This window comes from Prenolepis imparis, unplaced genomic scaffold, assembly GCF_030444845.1.
Source record: "Prenolepis imparis isolate NDT839.2.m4 unplaced genomic scaffold, iyPreImpa1.0 SCAF_4, whole genome shotgun sequence".
NCBI classification, from domain to species: Eukaryota; Metazoa; Arthropoda; class Insecta; order Hymenoptera; family Formicidae; genus Prenolepis; species Prenolepis imparis.
The window spans coordinates 15,021,780-15,048,042 of NW_028141162.1; the positions used below are offsets into that span (position 1 = coordinate 15,021,780).

General features: G+C 33.8%; 1 long non-coding RNA gene across 1 annotated transcript in view; it reads right to left on the reverse strand.

Annotated features, from left to right (window-relative positions):
• Window positions 1-238: 238 nt before the first annotated feature.
• LOC145935748 (uncharacterized) overlaps window positions 239-26,263 on the reverse strand; it is an 82,200-nt gene continuing 56,175 nt past the window's right edge. Inside the window, exons 5-6 of the long non-coding RNA XR_014425266.1 lie at window positions 368-578; window positions 239-280 (exon numbers count right to left, since the gene is read on the reverse strand). This is a non-coding gene — a long non-coding RNA (uncharacterized LOC145935748). The remainder of the gene's footprint in view (window positions 281-367; window positions 579-26,263) is intronic.

Below are 26,263 nucleotides of genomic sequence, written 5' to 3' on the forward strand. Positions count from 1 at the left end.
TATTAATTTATAAAAAGCTAAAGAAAGAAATTAGAAATTAATTTATAATTTTATTTGCTACATATTTTAATAAATGTATGTGCGTATGTGTATTCTGATATTTATTTTATATAACACATATATATTAATTTTTCAAATATTTTTTGTATTACATGTGACTCATAAAATTATAAATAGTATACATGTAATGCGCGTCATTCATGTATTTATATTATAAAATAAACAATTTCTCACTCACCGATACGTGCAATAGCGGAGTTGTAGTACACAGCACATTGATCTGAAAACAAAATATTCAAATTATGTATATATGTGTCGAATATCTCATAAACAATGCAGTTTAGAAAAAATGTTTTATTTTGCATACCTCACAGTTGCCTCGATGTCGCCCGATGCCACCCCGGGCCTCCTCCTCCACTCTTGGTCGACCGTCATTGCTTCTTCGAAGCATTCACGACACTCGCGAAAATACGAATAATTACGATTGCCCGACACTTTACACGGCACTCCCGACGCGCGAAACTTTACACGGCACTCCCGACACGACGCGTGAATCGCAATGTGTATCGCAATGCTACCTGTAACAAATAAAATACATACATATATTAGAATAATCTTATTATTTCGCATTACACAATACACAATATAAATATGTAAGCTAGAATTAATGATAGATATATCCACGGATCGTAACACATTCGCGCGCCCGAAGACAGATTAAGTTGGGTTATGTTGGCAAGAGATTTTGCATCGAATTTTTCGCGAAATATGCGTTTCGAACAATTACGACTACATATTAATGTTGAAATTATGATATGCAATTGATAAATATTACAATACAAAGGTTAGAAATCGTTTCTGACGATTATGCTTACTAATTAATCACAGCGGGACGCAGCTCCAACTGCCTGATACTCGCGGCGTTTCGGTAATGGCCGAGGCTTCAAACATCGGCAACTTCACTCTAATAACGCGCGCGCGATACTATATACATGACTTATAATATTAATAATTAATTAAAGCTCGAAGGAAATTCGTTCGAAAAGATATAGCTTTAGAAAGAAAAAATATTAATCGAGAATAAGGTATTATAACATATTACTATTTTATATATATAACTTTTACCATATTATAATAAATTATTATATTATAATAAAAATTTAATTAGCAAATTATAACATACACAATATAAATATAAATATGTAAGCTAGAATATTTAATTAGTAAATTTTCGCTTTATTAATATTATTTTGATAAAAATCAGCTGATTAAAGCGTTAATTTGCTAATTAATTTTTAAAATAATATGTTATAAAAATTAAAATAATGTTTTAAATAATATGTTATAATACTTTAAACACGATTAATATTTTTGACAGTTATCAGCCGATTTCTGTAAAAAAATATTAATTGAGAATAAGGTATTATAACATATGATTTACAACATATAACTATTTTAATTTTTTACCATATTATTATTGTATTTTAAAATTTAATTAGCAAATTAACGCTTAATCAGATGATTTCTGTCAAAAAATATTAATCAAGTTAAAACAAACGTTATATATAGATATCAATCTTTTTCAATCAAATCAATAAATGGCGCGCGCGTAGCGCGCGCTTGTTAGATCAAAAAGTTTGTACGCTGGTATGCTGATGGTACCATCATAATGTGCAGTCAATGTAATGTTAAACTATATGAAAGAATAATTTTTGGCTCGCTTTAAACAATTGAAAATTAAAATTTTTAAACCGCGGATCCCATACGGCGCGGATTCATTTTACGTATATTAGATCAAAAAGTTTGTACGCTGGTATGCTGATGGTACCATAATAATGTGCAGTCAATGTAATGTTAAAATATATGAAAGAATAATTTTTGGCTCGCTTTAAACAATTGAAAATTAAAATTTTTAAACCGCGGATCCCATACGGCGCGGATTCATTTTACGTATATTAGATCAAAAAGTTTGTACGCTGGTATGCTGATAATACCATCATAATGTGCATATAATGTAGAGTTGAAATACATACAAGATTAATTTTTGGCTCGCTTTAAACAACTGAAAATTAAAATTTTTAAACCGCGGATCCCATACGGCGCGGATTCATTTTACGTATATTAGATCAAAAAGTTTGTACGCTGGTATGCTGATGGTACCATCAAAATGTGCAGTCAATGTAATGTTAAAATATATGAAAGAATAATTTTTGGCTCGCTTTAAACAATTAAAATTAAAATTTTTATACCGCGGATCCCATACGGCGCGGATTCATTTTACGTATATTAGATCAAAGTTTGTACGCTGGTATGCTGATGGTACCATCATAATGTGCAGTCAATGTAATGTTAAAATATATGAAAGAATAATTTTTGGCTCGCTTTAAACAATTGAAAATTAAAATTTTTAAACCGCGGATCCCATACGGCGCGGATTCATTTTACGCATATTAGATCAAAAAGTTTGTACGCTGGTATGCTGATGGTACCATCATACTGTGCAGTCAATGTAATGTTAAAATATATGAGAGAATAATTTTTGGCTCGCTTTAAACAATTGAAAATTAAAATTTTTAAACCGCGGATCCCATACGGCGCAAATTCATTTTACGTATATTAGATCAAAAAGTTTGTACGCTGGTATGCCGATAATACCATCATAATGTGCATATAATGTAGAGTTGAAATATATACAAGATTAATTTTTGGCTCGCTTTAAACAACTGAAAATTAAAATTTTTAAACCGCGGATTCCATACGGCGCGGATTCATTTTACGTATATTAGATCAAAAAGTTTGTACGCTGGTATGCTGATGATACCATCATAATGTGCATATAATGTAGAGTTGAAATATATACAAGATTAATTTTTGGCTTGCTTTAAACAACTGAAAATTAAAATTTTTAAACCGCGGATCCCATACGGCGCGGATTCATTTTACGTATATTAGATCAAAAAGTTTGTACGCTGGTATGCTGATGGTACCATCATAATGTGCATATAATATGTAGTTGAAATATATACAAGATTAATTTTTGGCTTGCTTTAAACAACTGAAAATTAAAATTTTTAAACCGCGGATCCCATACGGCGCGGATTCATTTTACGTATATTAGATCAAAAAGTTTGTACGCTGGTATGCTGATAATACCATCATAATGTGCATATAATGTAGAGTTGAAATACATACAAGATTAATTTTTGGCTCGCTTTAAACAACTGAAAATTAAAATTTTTAAACCGCGGATCCCATACGGCGCGGATTCATTTTACGTATATTAGATCAAAAAGTTTGTACGCTGGTATGCTGATGGTACCATCAAAATGTGCAGTCAATGTAATGTTAAAATATATGAAAGAATAATTTTTGGCTCGTTTTAAACAATTAAAATTAAAATTTTTATACCGCGGATCCCATAAGGCGCGGATTCATTTTACGTATATTAGATCAAAGTTTGTACGCTGGTATGCTGATGGTACCATCATAATGTGCAGTCAATGTAATGTTAAACTATATGAAAGAATAATTTTTGGCTCGCTTTAAACAATTGAAAATTAAAATTTTTAAACCGCGGATTCCATACGGCGCGGATTCATTTTACGTATATTAGATCAAAAAGTTTGTACGCTGGTATGCTGATGGTACCATAATAATGTGCAGTCAATGTAATGTTAAAATATATGAAAAAATAATTTTGGCTCGCTTTAAACAATTAAAAATTAAAATTTTTAAACCGCGGATTCCATACGGCGCGGATTCATTTTACGTATATTAGATCAAAAAGTTTGTACGCTGGTATGCTGATGGTACCATCATAATGTGCATATAATATATAGTTGAAATATATACAAGATTAATTTTTGGCTTGCTTTAAACAACTGAAAATTAAAATTTTTAAACCGCGGATCCCATACGGCGCGGATTCATTTTACGTATATTAGATCAAAAAGTTTGTACGCTGGTATGCTGATGGTACCATCATAATGTGCAGTCAATGTAATGTTAAAATATATGAAAGAATAATTTTTGGCTCGCTTTAAACAATTGAAAATTAAAATTTTTAAACCGCGGATCCCATACGGCGCGGATTCATTTTACGCATATTAGATCAAAAAGTTTGTACGCTGGTATGCTGATGGTACCATCATACTGTGCAGTCAATGTAATGTTAAAATATATGAGAGAATAATTTTTGGCTCGCTTTAAACAATTGAAAATTAAAATTTTTAAACCGCGGATCCCATACGGCGAAATTCATTTTACGTATATTAGATCAAAAAGTTTGTACGCTGGTATGCCGATAATACCATCATAATGTGCATATAATGTAGAGTTGAAATATATACAAGATTAATTTTTGGCTCGCTTTAAACAACTGAAAATTAAAATTTTTAAACCGCGGATTCCATACGGCGCGGATTCATTTTACGTATATTAGATCAAAAAGTTTGTACGCTGGTATGCTGATGATACCATCATAATGTGCATATAATGTAGAGTTGAAATATATACAAGATTAATTTTTGGCTCGCTTTAAACAATTGAAAATTAAAATTTTTAAACCGCGGATCCCATACGGCGCGGATTCATTTTACGTATATTAGATCAAAAAGTTTGTACGCTGGTATGCTGATGGTACCATAATAATGTGCAGTCAATGTAATGTTAAAATATATGAAAAAATAATTTTGGCTCGCTTTAAACAATTAAAAATTAAAATTTTTAAACCGCGGATTCCATACGGCGCGGATTCATTTTACGTATATTAGATCAAAAAGTTTGTACGCTGGTATGCTGATGGTACCATCATAATGTGCATATAATATATAGTTGAAATATATACAAGATTAATTTTTGGCTTGCTTTAAACAACTGAAAATTAAAATTTTTAAACCGCGGATCCCATACGGCGCGGATTCATTTTACGTATATTAGATCAAAAAGTTTGTACGCTGGTATGCTGATGGTACCATCATAATGTGCAGTCAATGTAATGTTAAAATATATGAAAGAATAATTTTTGGCTCGCTTTAAACAATTGAAAATTAAAATTTTTAAACCGCGGATCCCATACGGCGCGGATTCATTTTACGCATATTAGATCAAAAAGTTTGTACGCTGGTATGCTGATGGTACCATCATACTGTGCAGTCAATGTAATGTTAAAATATATGAGAGAATAATTTTTGGCTCGCTTTAAACAATTGAAAATTAAAATTTTTAAACCGCGGATCCCATACGGCGCAAATTCATTTTACGTATATTAGATCAAAAAGTTTGTACGCTGGTATGCCGATAATACCATCATAATGTGCATATAATGTAGAGTTGAAATATATACAAGATTAATTTTTGGCTCGCTTTAAACAACTGAAAATTAAAATTTTTAAACCGCGGATTCCATACGGCGCGGATTCATTTTACGTATATTAGATCAAAAAGTTTGTACGCTGGTATGCTGATGATACCATCATAATGTGCATATAATGTAGAGTTGAAATATATACAAGATTAATTTTTGGCTTGCTTTAAACAACTGAAAATTAAAATTTTTAAACCGCGGATCCCATACGGCGCGGATTCATTTTACGTATATTAGATCAAAAAGTTTGTACGCTGGTATGCTGATGGTACCATCATAATGTGCATATAATATGTAGTTGAAATATATACAAGATTAATTTTTGGCTTGCTTTAAACAACTGAAAATTAAAATTTTTAAACCGCGGATCCCATACGGCGCGGATTCATTTTACGTATATTAGATCAAAAAGTTTGTACGCTGGTATGCTGATAATACCATCATAATGTGCATATAATGTAGAGTTGAAATACATACAAGATTAATTTTTGGCTCGCTTTAAACAACTGAAAATTAAAATTTTTAAACCGCGGATCCCATACGGCGCGGATTCATTTTACGTATATTAGATCAAAAAGTTTGTACGCTGGTATGCTGATGGTACCATCAAAATGTGCAGTCAATGTAATGTTAAAATATATGAAAGAATAATTTTTGGCTCGTTTTAAACAATTAAAATTAAAATTTTTATACCGCGGATCCCATAAGGCGCGGATTCATTTTACGTATATTAGATCAAAGTTTGTACGCTGGTATGCTGATGGTACCATCATAATGTGCAGTCAATGTAATGTTAAACTATATGAAAGAATAATTTTTGGCTCGCTTTAAACAATTGAAAATTAAAATTTTTAAACCGCGGATTCCATACGGCGCGGATTCATTTTACGTATATTAGATCAAAAAGTTTGTACGCTGGTATGCTGATGGTACCATAATAATGTGCAGTCAATGTAATGTTAAAATATATGAAAAAATAATTTTGGCTCGCTTTAAACAATTAAAAATTAAAATTTTTAAACCGCGGATTCCATACGGCGCGGATTCATTTTACGTATATTAGATCAAAAAGTTTGTACGCTGGTATGCTGATGGTACCATCATAATGTGCATATAATATATAGTTGAAATATATACAAGATTAATTTTTGGCTTGCTTTAAACAACTGAAAATTAAAATTTTTAAACCGCGGATCCCATACGGCGCGGATTCATTTTACGTATATTAGATCAAAAAGTTTGTACGCTGGTATGCTGATGGTACCATCATAATGTGCAGTCAATGTAATGTTAAAATATATGAAAGAATAATTTTTGGCTCGCTTTAAACAATTGAAAATTAAAATTTTTAAACCGCGGATCCCATACGGCGCGGATTCATTTTACGCATATTAGATCAAAAAGTTTGTACGCTGGTATGCTGATGGTACCATCATACTGTGCAGTCAATGTAATGTTAAAATATATGAGAGAATAATTTTTGGCTCGCTTTAAACAATTGAAAATTAAAATTTTTAAACCGCGGATCCCATACGGCGAAATTCATTTTACGTATATTAGATCAAAAAGTTTGTACGCTGGTATGCCGATAATACCATCATAATGTGCATATAATGTAGAGTTGAAATATATACAAGATTAATTTTTGGCTCGCTTTAAACAACTGAAAATTAAAATTTTTAAACCGCGGATTCCATACGGCGCGGATTCATTTTACGTATATTAGATCAAAAAGTTTGTACGCTGGTATGCTGATGATACCATCATAATGTGCATATAATGTAGAGTTGAAATATATACAAGATTAATTTTTGGCTCGCTTTAAACAATTGAAAATTAAAATTTTTAAACCGCGGATCCCATACGGCGCGGATTCATTTTACGTATATTAGATCAAAAAGTTTGTACGCTGGTATGCTGATGGTACCATAATAATGTGCAGTCAATGTAATGTTAAAATATATGAAAAAATAATTTTGGCTCGCTTTAAACAATTAAAAATTAAAATTTTTAAACCGCGGATTCCATACGGCGCGGATTCATTTTACGTATATTAGATCAAAAAGTTTGTACGCTGGTATGCTGATGGTACCATCATAATGTGCATATAATATATAGTTGAAATATATACAAGATTAATTTTTGGCTTGCTTTAAACAACTGAAAATTAAAATTTTTAAACCGCGGATCCCATACGGCGCGGATTCATTTTACGTATATTAGATCAAAAAGTTTGTACGCTGGTATGCTGATGGTACCATCATAATGTGCAGTCAATGTAATGTTAAAATATATGAAAGAATAATTTTTGGCTCGCTTTAAACAATTGAAAATTAAAATTTTTAAACCGCGGATCCCATACGGCGCGGATTCATTTTACGCATATTAGATCAAAAAGTTTGTACGCTGGTATGCTGATGGTACCATCATACTGTGCAGTCAATGTAATGTTAAAATATATGAGAGAATAATTTTTGGCTCGCTTTAAACAATTGAAAATTAAAATTTTTAAACCGCGGATCCCATACGGCGCAAATTCATTTTACGTATATTAGATCAAAAAGTTTGTACGCTGGTATGCCGATAATACCATCATAATGTGCATATAATGTAGAGTTGAAATATATACAAGATTAATTTTTGGCTCGCTTTAAACAACTGAAAATTAAAATTTTTAAACCGCGGATTCCATACGGCGCGGATTCATTTTACGTATATTAGATCAAAAAGTTTGTACGCTGGTATGCTGATGATACCATCATAATGTGCATATAATGTAGAGTTGAAATATATACAAGATTAATTTTTGGCTTGCTTTAAACAACTGAAAATTAAAATTTTTAAACCGCGGATCCCATACGGCGCGGATTCATTTTACGTATATTAGATCAAAAAGTTTGTACGCTGGTATGCTGATGGTACCATCATAATGTGCATATAATATGTAGTTGAAATATATACAAGATTAATTTTTGGCTTGCTTTAAACAACTGAAAATTAAAATTTTTAAACCGCGGATCCCATACGGCGCGGATTCATTTTACGTATATTAGATCAAAAAGTTTGTACGCTGGTATGCTGATAATACCATCATAATGTGCATATAATGTAGAGTTGAAATACATACAAGATTAATTTTTGGCTCGCTTTAAACAACTGAAAATTAAAATTTTTAAACCGCGGATCCCATACGGCGCGGATTCATTTTACGTATATTAGATCAAAAAGTTTGTACGCTGGTATGCTGATGGTACCATCAAAATGTGCAGTCAATGTAATGTTAAAATATATGAAAGAATAATTTTTGGCTCGTTTTAAACAATTAAAATTAAAATTTTTATACCGCGGATCCCATAAGGCGCGGATTCATTTTACGTATATTAGATCAAAGTTTGTACGCTGGTATGCTGATGGTACCATCATAATGTGCAGTCAATGTAATGTTAAACTATATGAAAGAATAATTTTTGGCTCGCTTTGAACAATTGAAAATTAAAATTTTTAAACCGCGGATCCCATACGGCGCGGATTCATTTTACGTATATTAGATCAAAAAGTTTGTACGCTGGTATGCTGATGGTACCATAATAATGTGCAGTCAATGTAATGTTAAAATATATGAAAAAATAATTTTGGCTCGCTTTAAACAATTAAAAATTAAAATTTTTAAACCGCGGATTCCATACGGCGCGGATTCATTTTACGTATATTAGATCAAAAAGTTTGTACGCTGGTATGCTGATGGTACCATCATAATGTGCAGTCAATGTAATGTTAAAATATATGAAAGAATAATTTTTGGCTCGCTTTAAACAATTGAAAATTAAAATTTTTAAACCGCGGATCCCATACGGCGCGGATTCATTTTACGCATATTAGATCAAAAAGTTTGTACGCTGGTATGCTGATGGTACCATCATACTGTGCAGTCAATGTAATGTTAAAATATATGAGAGAATAATTTTTGGCTCGCTTTAAACAATTGAAAATTAAAATTTTTAAACCGCGGATCCCATACGGCGCAAATTCATTTTACGTATATTAGATCAAAAAGTTTGTACGCTGGTATGCCGATAATACCATCATAATGTGCATATAATGTAGAGTTGAAATATATACAAGATTAATTTTTGGCTCGCTTTAAACAACTGAAAATTAAAATTTTTAAACCGCGGATTCCATACGGCGCGGATTCATTTTACGTATATTAGATCAAAAAGTTTGTACGCTGGTATGCTGATGATACCATCATAATGTGCATATAATGTAGAGTTGAAATATATACAAGATTAATTTTTGGCTCGCTTTAAACAACTGAAAATTAAAATTTTTAAACCGCGGATTCCATACGGCGCGGATTCATTTTACGTATATTAGATCAAAAAGTTTGTACGCTGGTATGCTGATGATACCATCATAATGTGCATATAATGTAGAGTTGAAATATATACAAGATTAATTTTTGGCTTGCTTTAAACAACTGAAAATTAAAATTTTTAAACCGCGGATCCCATACGGCGCGGATTCATTTTACGTATATTAGATCAAAAAGTTTGTACGCTGGTATGCTGATGGTACCATCATAATGTGCATATAATATGTAGTTGAAATATATACAAGATTAATTTTTGGCTTGCTTTAAACAACTGAAAATTAAAATTTTTAAACCGCGGATCCCATACGGCGCGGATTCATTTTACGTATATTAGATCAAAAAGTTTGTACGCTGGTATGCTGATGGTACCATCATAATGTGCAGTCAATGTAATGTTAAAATATATGAAAGAATAATTTTTGGCTCGCTTTAAACAATTAAAATTAAAATTTTTAAACCGCGGATCCCATACGGCGCGGATTCATTTTACGTATATTAGAACAAAAAGTTTGTACGCTGGTATGCTGATGGTACCATCATAATGTGCAGTCAATGTAATGTTAAAATATATGAAAGAATAATTTGTGGCTCGCTTTAAACAATTGAAAATTAAAATTTTTAAACCGCGGATCCCATACGGCGCAAATTCATTTTACGTATATTAGATCAAAAAGTTTGTACGCTGGTATGCTGATGGTACCATCATAATGTGCATATAATGTAGAGTTGAAATATATGAAAGAATAATTTTTGGCTCGCTTTAAACAATTGAAAATTAAAATTTTTAATCCGCGGATCCCATACGGCGCACAATTATATTACGTATATTATACCAAAAAGTTTGTAGGCTGGTATGGTGATGGTACCATCATAATGTGCAGGCAATGTACTGTTGAAATATGTAAACAAATAATTTTTGGCGCGTTTTAAAATACTGAAAATTGAAATTTTTAAGCCGCGGATCGCATACGGCGCGGATTCATTTTACGTTTATTAGATTAAAATTGTAGTACGCTAATATGCTTATGGTACCAAAATAATCTGCAAACAATACACTATTGAAATATATAAACGATTAATTTTTGGCTCGCTTTAAACAATTGGAAATTAAAATTTTTAAATTGCGGACCCTTTACGGCGCGGATTCATTTTACGTATATTAGATCAAAAAGTTTGTAGGCTGGTATGCTGATGGTACCATCAAAATGTGCAGACAATGTACTGATGAAATATATGAAAGATTAATTTTTGGCTCGTTTTAAAATATTGAAAATTAATTTTTTTAAACCGCGGACCCCATACGGCACACAATTATCAGCTGATTTCTGTCAAAAAATATTAATCGAGTTTAATGTACTATAACATTTTATTTAAAACATATTATTTTATAATTCGCATTGCGCGCACTATTCTTCGATTTTATATAAAAAAAAATTATATTTTTATATAAAGTTTGTTTCAACTTGATTAATATTTTTTTATAGAATTCAGCTGATTAAAGCGTTAATTTGTTAATTCAATTTTAAAATAATAGTATGTAATAGAAATTATAAAATAATGTTTTAAATAAAATGTTATAGTACATTAAACTCGATTAATATTTTTTGACAGAAATCAGCTGATAATTGTGTGCCGTATGGGGTTCGCGGTTTAAAAAAATTAATTTTCAATATTTTAAAACGAGCCAAAAATTAATCTTTCATATATTTCATCAGTACATTGTCTGCTTGTGTGTTGTTCTAGTGACATATAAAGTGCGTGTTAATTTTTATTGTTTTTGACTCGCATTTATGATTTTATGTTAATGATTAAGTGATTGCGCGACGAGAAGGCTAACCGTAGTGAGATATTGTTGACTCGTACTACTTAATCTATCTACATTCTTACTTTGCGCATAATAAAATTATGATAATAAAGTGCGTGTTATTTTTTATTGTTTTTGACTCGCATTTATGATTTTATGTTAATGATGAAATAATTGCGCGACGAAAAGGCTAAACGTAGTGAGAAATTATTGACACGTACTAGTTAATCTATCTATATTCTTACTTTGCGCATAATAAAATTATGATATATAAAGTGCCTGTTATTCTTTATTGTTTTTGACTCGCATTTATGATTTTATGGTAATGATTAAATGATTGCCCGACGAAAAGGCTAAACGTAGTGCGAAATTGTTGACTCGTACTACTTAATCTATCTATATTCTTACTTTGCGCGTAATAAAATTATGATATATAAATCAAAAAATATTAATCAAAAATAGAGTATTATAACATATTATTTACAACATATTACTATTTTAATTTTTATAACATAATTTTTATATTTTTATTTTAAAATTTAATTAGTAAATTAACGCTTTAATCAACTGATTTCTGTAAAAAACTTTATATTATTTTTTATTAAATATAATTTTTTTAATACAAAACAGAAGAACCGCTACGCGCGCGCTTGAGTTGTTCTAGTTATTATTATATTATATTGATTATACTTGTGTGTAAATATTAAAAGATTTATTATGTGTGCATGTGTATGTGTGTGTGTATTTTATATATATTGATTTTTTTCGAATAGTTATTATTTAATTTATATACATTTTGATACTCACATTTCACAGACATTTTATAATTCTTTTTATTATTGAGAGAAATTTTGCCGCAAATTATAAATTATCTAAACTTCACTTTTTCTTGTGTGCCTTTTACTTTTATTCCAGAAATAATTTAAATATATAGAGATGCGCAGATATATAAATGCAAAACGTCCGCGATGCAACGGGCAGAAGCTTCGAGTTCCATCACATTTTATTTATTTAGCGCATCTATTGTTCCGTTCGCCAAATTCCGACGGTTCTGAACCGTACATGCATTGTTCGCAACTCGCTATTACTTTGCAGAATTTTCTTAATGTTCACGTGCTCGGGGTATTCCGGGGGCTTCTCCTCGTTTACCGGCATGCCACCACTCCACTCACCGAAAGCATTTCTCTCCATCGTATTTTGGGAGAAATGACTTCGCCCTCTAATTCCCCGCGTGCGCGCGCGCGCGGTTCCCGACTTCCTCGTATTTTCCACGCCGCTCTGTATGGCGTTTAATTAAAGTTTAAAGGAAATGTATAATTTCACCGAAATTAACTCGGAATGCCGCGTACGTAACGTTTCACTTTGTTACATTAATTGCCTCTACCGCGTCACGATACGCTAATTAATATCTACTATACACATAAATTAACCACATCACCGCAAATAGTTAATAGCTTAGCGGCGAGCCCGCAAGCCCGGCTAAAAATAAAATCTAAATTTGCTCGCGTGCACAATTTACAGCCTCACGATGACCGATTACGTCGCGCCATTTACGAGGGTTGCAAAATGCATTTGATGCGACGCGGTAAGTCAAAACCGGGAAAGATTACGTTATATAATTTGCATTGTGAATTCCAACGATCATATAAAGCCTTCCATTCCGCATCAATAATCCTCTGTTTAACCACCACAATTTTAATGAAAAATCCACATTAATTTTGTATACATAATTTTAGATATAATTATATATATAAAGTAATGTAGTTGTAAATAATATTAGTTGGTATAAATAAATTTATATATCTTACTTTGTGGTCATTCTATAAAACTTATCCGAGAGAGACGAAGCTATTAAAGGTTTTAAAATTCAGAGCACTACTGTGACCCTATGTGTGCACCTATCAGCCAGCGGGATTATTGCAACTGCAAGATCGGCCAAGCGAGCGATCTCCGAGAATTCCGAGGCGCAAAACGGTCCAAAATGGGGAGAACAATACATACTGTAGCCGTCGCTAACGGCGCATCGCGCTATGCACGTCTTGCTCGTTGCACCGCAATCCACCCACACAACTCTGGCCACCGCATCGCGACTGCAGCCACTGTATACACTGGACTACGAGAAAGCCATGAAAAGCCCGCCGTCCAACAACTTTCGTTGTTTTATCGACGGTGAACCAGCCCGCGCGCACATCTCTCTTTTTCTTTTGCCTTTCCATTAGGAGATTTCTAGTGCACGTTGTTCATTTGACATCTCCTCGAACATTCGACTGTGCTCTCTTTCCTCTGTTGTAACGTAGAGACATTTGTAATACACGATACATCGGGTCTCCGCATTCGGTCATCCCGATTCTCTTCATCCGTTGGCTTATATAATTTGTTTGCCATTGTCACGTTGATTTATTATTTATGCGAAATTAATAATGCAAGTCGATTACACACAAAACCGCGAGCGTTTAAACTGTTCCTTCCAATAGAATTGATCATCTCATTTTACGAGCATCGTGAGAGATGATGTTAATGCGACTGATATGTGTATGCGTGTGTCGCAATTTATATAATGCATATAAATTAGCATATATGCTGATCGCGAGCTAAGTTAATTATTCACGTAAAATAATAATATTTAATTTATACCAAAATTTTGTGCGAATAATTTTATTCATCAAGAAAGAGGTTGCCGAACCGTTTTGATATTTTATTGGCAGACGTATAATTTACAATTCATGCGTGATATTTAATGTATGAGTCCATAATTTAAACGCGTTAAACGTTTGCTTGCAACATTGTCTAACGCGTTATTCTTATTAACAAAGACCCGACCAATTTTTTTTTAATAAAAGCTTTTCAACGTGCTTTGCCCTATTCTAGCTCCAGCTCTAATCTCAAAATTTCATTATTAGCATAAGAAAGGTCGAGATAATGTTACTTTGTTGGTCGCGTTATCCGCGGATGCATCGAACTACACCCGTTACACGAACTTTAAATCTGCTCGCTTATTGCCGCATTACCATAATGCCGTAGTGTGTATGAAAAATGGTGCAACGCGCACAGAAACGCGCGTTCTACGGTAATTTAGATAAATTTCCTGGCTCGTAAATTACGCGGTCGCCTCATCTTCGCAAACGTCGTATTTTACACCTTTCTCATTACAATCCCGTAATTTATAATCGCCGTTACGTATTATTTATACAATAAGTAAGTATAGAATAACATAATCCTCTCTCTTTCTCGTTTTGTCTTCGCATTTCGCGACAATGCTTTACGAGGTTGTAAATTTTATTTGCGGAATGGACAGTCAAGTACACGAAGCTTTACATCATAAATCTTTCGCGTGTTAAAATTGCTTTCGTTTTAGAACTTATTTCGGTCAATCGCGGTTTATAGAATGCGTTGTAGATTTATATAAGCGCTTGATGTATCAAGATTTCGCGGTGAATCTCGAAATAAACTGTCATTCGCGCATCAAAGTAGTCGTAATTGCCAGAATATTATGTAAGTTCAGACGCGGGTCAGCCGCAAACGTGACTCGCTTATATTATTTAGATCGGATATATACGCTATTGTCTAGATTGGTTTGGGACGCAACGCGGCGCCAGTAGGATTTCATTAATTGCGAGAGCAAATTGGGAGGTAACGAGGACGATGAAATATTATGCCATAACGATGCGAGCGAATGCCCCTCCGTCTGATGATGCGTCCTAGCATCAGCGCGTTATTTCCCTGTCAAATCGACCGACTTTTTCACCCGCTGATCAATGCAACGTGTGTTTCGAATATATATATATATCAATTCGTAATGTTTTCAGCTCGCAACATTCACGATTAGCGACAGGCGATAATTATTCCCAGCGCAATTAATGATCACGATATTAATTAGAAATTTCCTCATTTCGCAAATGCATGTTCTATCTTTGCTCTTTCCTAATTTTCGGTTATTTTAAGAATTTTTTTGAACTTACGAAAACTTACTTCATCATCGTGAGAGGAGAAATAAAAATTCTTACTATCAAACTTATTATCAAAAAGAGGGGAAAAATTATTTATACGTTAATGATGTCATGTATATAATATTTCCTCCATTGTGTATTCGTATTATCTATCAGCGAGCAACGCTGTTGCCGTCCAACCGTATAATATCGGTTAAATGTTGTTTAATAATACGTAGGAGGCTTGTCAAATATGCAATTATGGGATTCTGATAATAATCGGTCTGACATGATGGGAGTGACGCTTCCCTCTGGGTTTGTAAGACACTACCATCATGTACACACCGTGACAGTTGCTCCTATCTCTCTTGCTTGACATAACAGTTGGCCCGAGTTGAGATCATGATAGAAGTTAATATGACGGAATTGTGGCGGACACCTGGATAACCGTGATGGCCAACCGCGTATCGCACGATTTCGTATTTCAATCTCAGAATGATCGTTAACATGCACGCATATTTTTTGAACACGTAATGCGATAATAAATATTTTAATGGTAATTTTCTATACATTAAAACATTCATGGCCATGTATGCAAATTGTTCGAAATAAGAGCAAGTCGGAGAAAAGATTGATGCAAATGAATTTAATTTACGTATATTAAGAAACTTATACAAGAGACCTATTGAGAGCGTGAGATATATAGCTCTCGTTGTATCTTTATTACTTTAGATTTGAATGGAAATATTTCACACAGTTATACGAGTGTCCCAACGTTATACAATATTACGCGAGCTCGACTGTACGAGAAATATAATGCAGAACATGGGAACAAAATGTCTCCCTTCCTCACGCATCTTGCACGCGGCTCGCAATTTATGCTTTAATATTCGCGCATTCCTAAGAGCAATGTTACACGGCTCGTTGAGAGGATCCACGCGAATTTCACCGTCATACCGTGCTTGCCGGAAGTACACTCTCGAGTGACATAACGCCGGGGGTTAATACAACGGGTGAGACAAAACGCGCCGGTTCATTCTTTCATTCAGGGCTGCAGGAGCAGCTCCAGTCGTGTCTCGCGACCATTTATGAATTAATACGAAGGTGCACGTAATATCTTTCTCTTCTCTCTCTCTCTCTCTCTCTCCCTCTCTTTCTCTGTCTGTACCACTATTTTATCTCGCATATACATTATTTTTATCGTTCCCCGCAGACGCACAGACGCATTCACACGCGAGATGGCAGTGATTTAAAGATCCACTTTTTCGTGATATTAAACAACAATATTACTGTCTATATGCAAAAGAATAAAAATAAAAATTAAAGCATAATAGCTAATATCTAAAGAATGATAAACAAGATATTGTCAGAAATAATTTCTCTTGATATTTTAAAATAGAGAATCAATATGCGATGAGCACAGTTATTATATAGTATTGCAATATTACAAGTTTTTAGCGATTTACAATATTGCGACCAAAATTGCAAATGTAATTAAAATGTAAATAATTTTCCCTGCGCATATACAGCGTTGTCATATTTGTGTATAAACGTTCGTCGAGCAAAAACGATTTAGATTTGAGCAGAATTTCTCACCAGGTTTTCGCTAGTTTTTGAGGATTTCGGATGACGGTACGTTAACAAGAAATGTCGGGCAATTGTTCACTAATTGGATGGACTGATAGTGAATTCCGGACGCTCTGCCCGCTGCTTGATTGGCTATCGGAAAACAATACATTGTCACGCCTAACTGCGTTATTGCCAATGATTAATTGTGTATTTCGTATCACGCGTATTTTGTTGTTAATACATTAATCCCTTCGACATACGGATGGTGAAATTAATTTCGTAGCTTGATAAATGTGCTGCAGAAACGTCGGCATTTATATTTGACGGTGTTGGAGGGCAAAAATGTTGATCTTGGAACACGTCCCAAAACAATGAAATGTTTCGCTGCCCTCCGAATATTCTCTCTCTCTCTCTCTCTCTCTCTCTCTCTCTCTCTCTCTCTCTCTCTCTCTCTCTCTCTCTCTCTCTCTCTCTCTCTCTCTCTCTCTCTCTCTTTCTTTCTCATTATCCCGTTAAATATATAATTTGCATAAGCTGAACAATCTTCGCTTATGAATCGGAAAATTTTATCATTCGAATGCAGGGTAGCAAAATTTCTGCCGCGAAGCTAAACGAAAATTTCCGAATTCACAATGTAACGAGACCGTTCTCCAAGAGAATCTTCCAGGGGGTATCGCAATTTTCGAGACGGCCGAACGAGAAGACGGTAGGTAGTCGGGCGTCTAAACTGTAGATTGGTAAGGCTAAGTCCCGAATACTTGAAAGTTCTCAGACGAGCCTGATAACCAAATACTTTAATACTCTCGCCTTCGAAGTTAAAACTCTTATCGGTTGGACTATCTCGACAACTTCGTTTCAAGGAAGGAAAGCGGAGGAGGATCGAGACTAAAATGCGCGCCATGTTGTATAAAAGATGAAATAAACTCCGAAATCAATGGGGTTGAATTTTAAGATTTGAATTCAAATGATTCTCTTCGATGAACATCGCGAATTTTATCGCGAGTAAATATAAATGAAGTAAATATAAGATATGCATGTATATACATGTCTGTGTTCGTGCTCGGTAAAAAGACAAAAGCGTGATAGATACTTTTATTCTCAGGGATAATCGATATAGCTTTAATCAAAATTTAAATTTTACTATTTTTTGCAATACTTTAATTTTATAAAATATTGAAAATTTCAATTTAACTTTACTTATTAGAGTGATTTTCTCTTGAAATTGTCAAATCAAATAAGATTTTATCTGTTTATAGCTCGAAATAGTTAAAATTGCTTTAATTTTTTGTTTTTACATATTTAAAGCAAATTGCCAGATTTAGAAATCAAAATTATTTTAAACGCAAATTTATCAGAAATGTAATTGCGCTTCAATCTTACTGACAAACTATTGCATAATACATATTGTAACGTTCTATAAATGTTTGTGTGTGTGTGTGTGTATTACATATGTGAACAAAAAGAGGTATATTGCAGTAAAATAAGAGTACTCTTTGTTCTTGATTCTATTCTTTCGTTGAATTCCATAAAGTCGATACGTCTATGTCTCCCTCATCTCTGCGCTTTTCCTCTGCCGCAAAAGCTCTCGCGCTCGCTCTTCGAGCCGATATCGAGCTTTAGTTTTCCCAAAGGACGCCCGGTTAACTTTCTGTCTCTAGTACTGAAAGCACGCGGAGCGACCGTTTGTTTTCTTCAATCTGCAGCGTCGTAAATTCGGTAAATATAAGAGATTCGACAATAAAAATGAGAACGCGCATTTCATCCTTCCGCTTTCCTTCCATCTCTCCCCTCTTCAGCATCTTCAACGACGAAATCGAGCGGTGGTTTGCGCTTGCTCCTGCCATTTTGCCACTGTATATGGAGGAGAAATGCCATTCCCGGAAAATGTATAGAGAAATCACACGTTATATATGGGATTTCGCCCTCTCGGAAACTTCTCCCTTTTAATTGACAATCTTTCGTTCGCCCTCCTCGGCGATGGACCTCTAGCAGTTTCTGTAAATTTCGCAAAGCTTCTCTCCGAACCCGCCTTCTTTTTCCCAATCTCTCCTGCAACTTCACTCGAGATTGCTCTTTTCCCAAAGGCCGCACGCTCGCGCGCGCTCTCTCTCTTTCAGTTTCTTTCCACCGAATAAGCGAAGCGAAGTCGCCAATAAAGGAAAAAGATCTATTTTTCCCTTCGCCAGCTGACGAGAGAGGCGGATGGAGCAATCCCGACACGACAAATCCCAGGTAGGATAACCCAGTCGATTACCAACTTCGCTGCTTCCACTGCGGATTGTATCATCGGTGCGACGATGACAATGATGATGCAAAGCAACCGCGCCGAATCGAGAGAAACGTCAGCTCGACCTTCGAACTTTACTAGATGCATCTCTCTCCGTCTGTCCTCTCTTTCTTCAAATTAGATATAGCGAGTGTCTTCAGGTCTCTCGAGTGCACGCTGCACTGACGTGATGCACTTCCATGCTTTTCACGAAACCGGTTCGCCTCGCAAGCGAGAGAAGCGCCGAGAGGCACCGTTTGTTTCCCCGCAGTCTGCAGGACTGTAAATTCCGGCGCGCTCTCTCCTGCAGGATGGAAATGGCTCTTGGCTGAATGCAGAGGATGGAAGAAGAGAGTCTTCGCCGGGGTTGAAATCCAGCGGAGCGGCGATGCGAGAGCGAGCTATCCCGGAGAAGAGGTAGTACCTAACCAGGAGGAGGTTCTTCGGCGGCCTCCCGGGGAATCAACCGATTTTCCACGGACAGTTCTCTGCGGTTCCTGACGTACAATCACCGCGAGGTATGGAATTTCTGCCGATCGCAGAGCCAGTTATGCATCTCGCGAGAAATGCCGGTCGCAAGGTTTTGTCGTTACAATCAGTTGACGTTAACAGCTTAGTAAACTAGTTACATTAATGATTAATCGGATAAAAAATATCATCAGATAAAAAATAATTTTTTTTCCTCTCATATATGTCTCTGTTTAAATATGCAATAATATTTAAATTTGGAAAAACGCTATTAATTTTACATATAACATTTCTATTTTTAATTATAATTATATTAAATGCGTTGTAAGATCAAATTTTTCGAAACGTATGAAAAAATTTTGTCCTTTTCGAATTTTTTTTTAAATTTATCCGAGTATGGAATTGTATTAACAACACGTGCTAAAATTGGATGAAATTGTCATTTATCAAATTGGATAGCAACACGCGCATAAACAATGAGCGCTGTTAAATGCAAATATTATTTTGCTTCTCGACGGAATAAAGTATCGTTTTTTACACGATATGTGACGATTATTTACGACCATAATTCCTGTTTCCTGTATAAAAATACATCACGATAAAGTACGTCGGGCGACACACCACACTGCAAACTGCTGTAACGCGTTAGGAGGCATACGTATATACGCATAATGGGTTAGATTTTTTTAAAGGATTGGACACGACACATCAAAAACGGCGAGAGCAATTTTTTATCTCTCATCCTTCTCTGCCCTTCTCCGCCTCTTTCCCACTCCATCTCCTATAGCGCTCCCTGTAGAGCTACGTATTTCCGAGTCCATGTTTATAGAAACCTTTTTTATTGTTTTCATTCCCGAACGAGCCCCCAAATGCAAACGGAATTACGACTCACCCCCGATCCCATGACTCATTCTACATCCACGATGAAACGTTTGCCCATGCGAAAGCCAGAGGGTCGAATGTGGGATTTTCATGCAGTTGTCCCCGGGAAATCCATGCCGATTGTTTTTCAGGAAATTCTCGCGCAAGGTGTGAAATTGTAACGTAGAAAACAGACGCGTGCTTTTACGGGTCGGTGATCCTGATTAAAAACACCCGGCCGCGATATTGTCGATAACAGAAAAATATCCGCATCGCATGACTTATCACATAAATCAGGATCTAGTCAGGGATTTTCAAGTTCCACTTTCGCCAAGTTTCACCATTCGTAGCATTATATTTTTGAACGTTGTAAGCATTTTTCGGTGTAATGTTAAAACAATATTTACTTTAAGAATTAAACATATAATATTAATGTAACTTAAAATTTCTTTATCACAAAAATGAAAAGTGTAATAAAATGCGAAATTAAAAACTATAAAATCTACAATTGAGGATAATTAATAGAATTTAATAAATATTAATAATTTAAAAAAAAAAGAAATTTTTTATGATAAAAAAAAATTATTAATATTAAAAAAAAATGTTTCTTAAATATTAATAATTTAAAAATGTTATACACGTTACCAAGTGCAACAAAATCATGGTAATAATAGAATGTCGATTTATTTAGAAAATAAAGCCGTAGTAGTAACAATAATCGATGAAATGCAACGCACACGGAGAATATTCTTTTACAGAAAAGGTAGATAAAATGTTACTTTCAAATATTTTAATATGGGACGAACAGATTTATTTCGCGTAAGCGTGTAGACATTAATAACCGATTGAGCTCACGGACTTGGCATGAAAATCAATATTTCAATTATATTTTACTCTCGTAACGCTGAATTCGCTAGGCGCCGCGCGTGGAATTTGTAATTGAAAAATGATAGCGAAACACAAGAGAGAGAGACAGAAAAAGAGGGGGAGAAAGAAAAAAACATGCCGCTGTCTTTATTTCGTTATAAATCAAAATATATGGAATTGATTTTTCAACAGCACATATCGACGCGCATTTGAACGCGAATAATATTTTTAATTCGACTCGCAGTAATTATTGTTTTGCACAATATCATTCGATCCTGCAATAACTCCAGGAAATATTAAATATCAAATACCACGCATAATCAATAAGTAATACGTGTTATTTTGGAGTAAGATCTCACGAATTTAGTGCATTCGTTGTTCTGTTTTTCTTTTCTTCTCTTTTGACCTCTTTGAGATAATTCAACATATCAGAAAGTATCAGAAATTCCTTTATTTTCGGATTTGGTATTTTTGAACATATAATGTTTAGCTATTTATACATCATAATTGCTAATTCTAAAAAGAATTGGCAATGTTATATCAAACAAGATATGAAATCTATATTTTATCTTAATAGGTCAAATTATTTGTTATAAAAGTGTTCATTTCAAAATCAACAATCATAATACGTTATCATAATAAATATACATAATAAATATCTTAACACATGAGAGTTTATATGAGTATCGAAATGCATTTGGTACGAGTCTTTTATCTCTAAATATTCACGTATTATATAATTATTGATTACTCGAAAAATGATAATATTGTGTCATAAAGCAGAATAAAATTATTATTTAAAAATGGTTATTAAAATTATTGATTTTTTATTAATTATTAATTAATAATAAAATTATTATTAATAAAACTATTATATATTAAAATTATTATCGAATAATCAATAGTTATGATATGAATATTTACAGATAAATCGTGCGTGAATCGAATAAGTTTCAATGCACGTGTCAATTCATGTGTTAAGGCATTATTGTCTCTGTATATACATTTTTCATTATGCCCATTGCGTATTTTGATGTACAATATGCATATGTTCGCAAAATATAAGGCATACAAAAGTATTTCTGTTATTCGGTACACCCGCCCTCATTCTGCATCGAGAAACTTCAAAGGCAAAAGTACTCCCGGATAATAAATAATTAAATACATGAGCCATATGGCGTTGCCGTATGGCAGAAGACGTTTCGTTAAAATATGTAAAGCCCCCCTGGTAGATCTGGAAGACATGCAGACTGTGTAACATTCCGACATGACATGGGGTAAGAAAGGTAGCTCAAAGGGTTGAAAGAATTATAACATGACTTGACAATAACGTTGATATCGATAGATGGAATTGTGTGAATTTAATATGTAGTTTTGGTTAAGCATTCTAGTTTCAGTTTTTTAAGAGTGAAATCTTAACATAATCTTTATTATAATTTTGTTAAATAATTGATTGACTATTACATAAAAAAATTTGTGAAAATTTCAACATTGGTTCTCTTTTATTCTTCTCTTTAAGAAATACTATTGTCGTATTCGAAAAAGTTAAAAGGAAAGAACAAACAAAATAAGTCGAGCTTGATAATTATATTTAAATGCAGATAGAAATATATTTTTAATTTATGTTAAAAATCTAATCGTTTAGATTTAGTTTTACACTAATTTCTATAGTGTCAAAATAAATTTTAAAAAGATTAGCGCTGTCTTTTTCTAATCGCTTTATATATGTGTGGAATATAATGAATATTAGATAGAGATTACAATAGAACAATTCATTCAAACATGAATTCATGTCAAATATTCAGACGCTAAAGAGAGCTACATAATTTGCTAGGTTAAACTAACCCTTTCTTATTAGGAATGAATTAAAAGCTGTGTCATTAAAACTGTTTCGTCAAGGCTTCTACATTATTCATGACCGAGATCGTGTCTTTGTGACCGATCGGCACCGAGACGATATAATTGTTCCTCGTTTGCGAAACACTTCTGCGTTTAATTAAAAGAAAATGCTCGTACAGCATTACACCATTAAAAGCCACGGATGTGTTAAAGTGACAAATGATTGATTTTTTCCAGAGCAACGTAGTGTAAGTCCAGTCTTTACACATATATCAGAACTATAGTGAGGAAAGTATAATTTACAGTGTAAAGACTTAGAAAACAAAATAATAAAATATAATAAAAAAATTAATATTGTGTGCGCATAATTTTTTTATTATTAAGAGTTAAAATATGAGTAATAGATTTTTTTAAATTTAAAGTAATTTTTCGATTTTCTACACTCTAATATTATTTAACTATTTATAATTTATATGCTCTATATTTTTGGCAAAATATAAATATAAATCTTTTTTTTCTAAAAAAAGGCAAATACAATAAATCTTTTTTTCTAAAAAAAAAAATTCTCTTTTAGTAGGAAAAAATGACGTTCCGTTTATCTAACTAATAATAAAAATGCTCTGTGCCGCAAAAAATGTGATGTGTTTCAAATATTACGTTGCTACGCGAATATTGTGTTGTAACTGTACGTGATTGCGATAAACATGTTCAGCGAACGTCGATATACTATTGGGATGAATAGTACATGGATTCAACATTTATCGCGAATGAACGGAAATGTATCACGATATGCGAATAGATATTGAAACTTTTTTAAAACTCCAACGAAAGATTCATGGAAGCAAATTTCCATCTCGTACGTCTCAATATTGTGATTTCTGCCTCTTGCATACTATAGTTATACGCGTTTAAGCATCGTGTTTATCACTTATTTACGCTAAATTCACATGTGATGTTTTGGGTAGAACGTGTTTGCTCGCATGCGAACCAATGTGGCAGTCATGCGGAAATTATTTCAAGAATGAACGACGAGAGAAAAAAATCGCTGCGTGCCATTGTTCGACTACTTCTCGCTATTAAATGCCAAAATTAAACTTTCGCCTGAAAATATGTTGGAAAGCTCGAAATTCCTCCCCGCCGATTCCAAAAAAAAAAAGAAAAAAAATATATCGGTATTTTCGGACGCAAACCTTGATGGAAAACGCGAATGCCGCTGTCTGAGTTTCTGCAGCATCAAGCGAAATTTCTATCGAAATAAACTGGTTTTGCCACGAAAAAAAAAACCCGGGAAATATAGCGTATTTTTTACTACATGTCCACCAATTACGGGCAAACACACGCCGTATATCAATAGGAAATGACAAAAGTCATGCGATGATATAAAATTATAAAACTTTATATCTTTACACGTAAATTTAAATTGTATATAATAAGCTACAGCTAATAACAAATTAAGAATTATTAATTATTGATAATCTGGAAAATTAAATGGCAAATGGATTGCATTTCAATCAAGCTATTTCATTATCACTTTCCCTGGCAATCTACAATATATTCATCCTTACTCTTTCCTTAACACTGTAAAAATGAAAGCCGTCAGAGAGAGTTTCATCTTTCGATAACGGCGATTAATTTTCCGAACGCATTGACTCGCTCGGGCACGATTAATTGTCAGCTGCAATTTCTTTCGTCCGGCGATCCGATCGGGAATATTTTAATACGCGTAATTTTCACAGCGCCGATCGATAACGTTTTAAATTAAGGGAACTTCAATCGACGATAGGAAACTTTCGCCTCGTCTTGTGAAATATACGCTTCGTTGGGGACAGAAGAGAGCCGACACGATTAAAGAAAACTCTTCCAGCGATTTCGCTGGTGAAGCTCGAAGGGCGGGGAGGACAGAGAAAAAAAGAAACGAGATAACGAATCCGTCTGATCCGACGTAGGCTTCGACTACTGCGCCGCTATATCGTATAGGAGCGCGTTCCACTTCGATGTGGCGCGCCGCAAATCCGCAAAGCCTGAATCCCGGAAAGTCCCCGCGGATTTGCTTGTGACGTTGCGACAGAAATGGACGTCCCCGATGGAGGTACAGTTAAGATAGAAAAAGTCGGAGAGGAATGCACATCGGGGGCGCGCGATTGGCAGCGCCGTTTGGATAAGGGTTCGGGACGAATCTATCGTGTACGATCGATGAATATGCGATTTTAGCTCGGTCGTGTCTATCGTGAAAAGTCTACTCGCTCCAGATTTCTTGCTGCTGGAGGTATAACAAATTTCTCTCAAATTGTTTTTTAAAAAATAACACAATTTTCTTGTAGATGTATAATACCGGGAAAAATGCAAAATTGAATCATATGTTCCGCAGTAATATATTTACAAACGCATAGATCGCATTTGTGATTGTTTCTAGATCGTTGTTTGTAGATACCATTAATAATTTTACATTTTCCAATAACGAATATTGCATGTGTTGTTGAGAATTTGTAATTCGTTCAGTCATATTGTCGATAACTTGACAGATTCAACAATTTGAATATTTAAAGTGATGATTAAATGCAAAATCTCGCCGGGTAATTTGAGAAATCTTCGTATAATAAGATTATCTCTTCCTTCTTATTCGCAGTTTATTGTAAAATGGAGATTAAGAGAAGAAAATTTGAATAATGAGAAAATTCGTGAATAATATTAAATGAATTATCACATTGCAATTTTTACGTCCCAATGATAATTAAAAAATAATAACTTTAATAACTGTTATATTTGTTGTTTACGATGTTAAAAGATTAGATTAGAGAAGAGATTAAATTTAGCAATATAAAATTTAAAAAATAATATATACGCTAATGAAAAGAAAAGAATAGAGATACTCAAAATTTGATCGTTCAAAAAATATCGCTCAATGAAAGATAATTTTGAACGT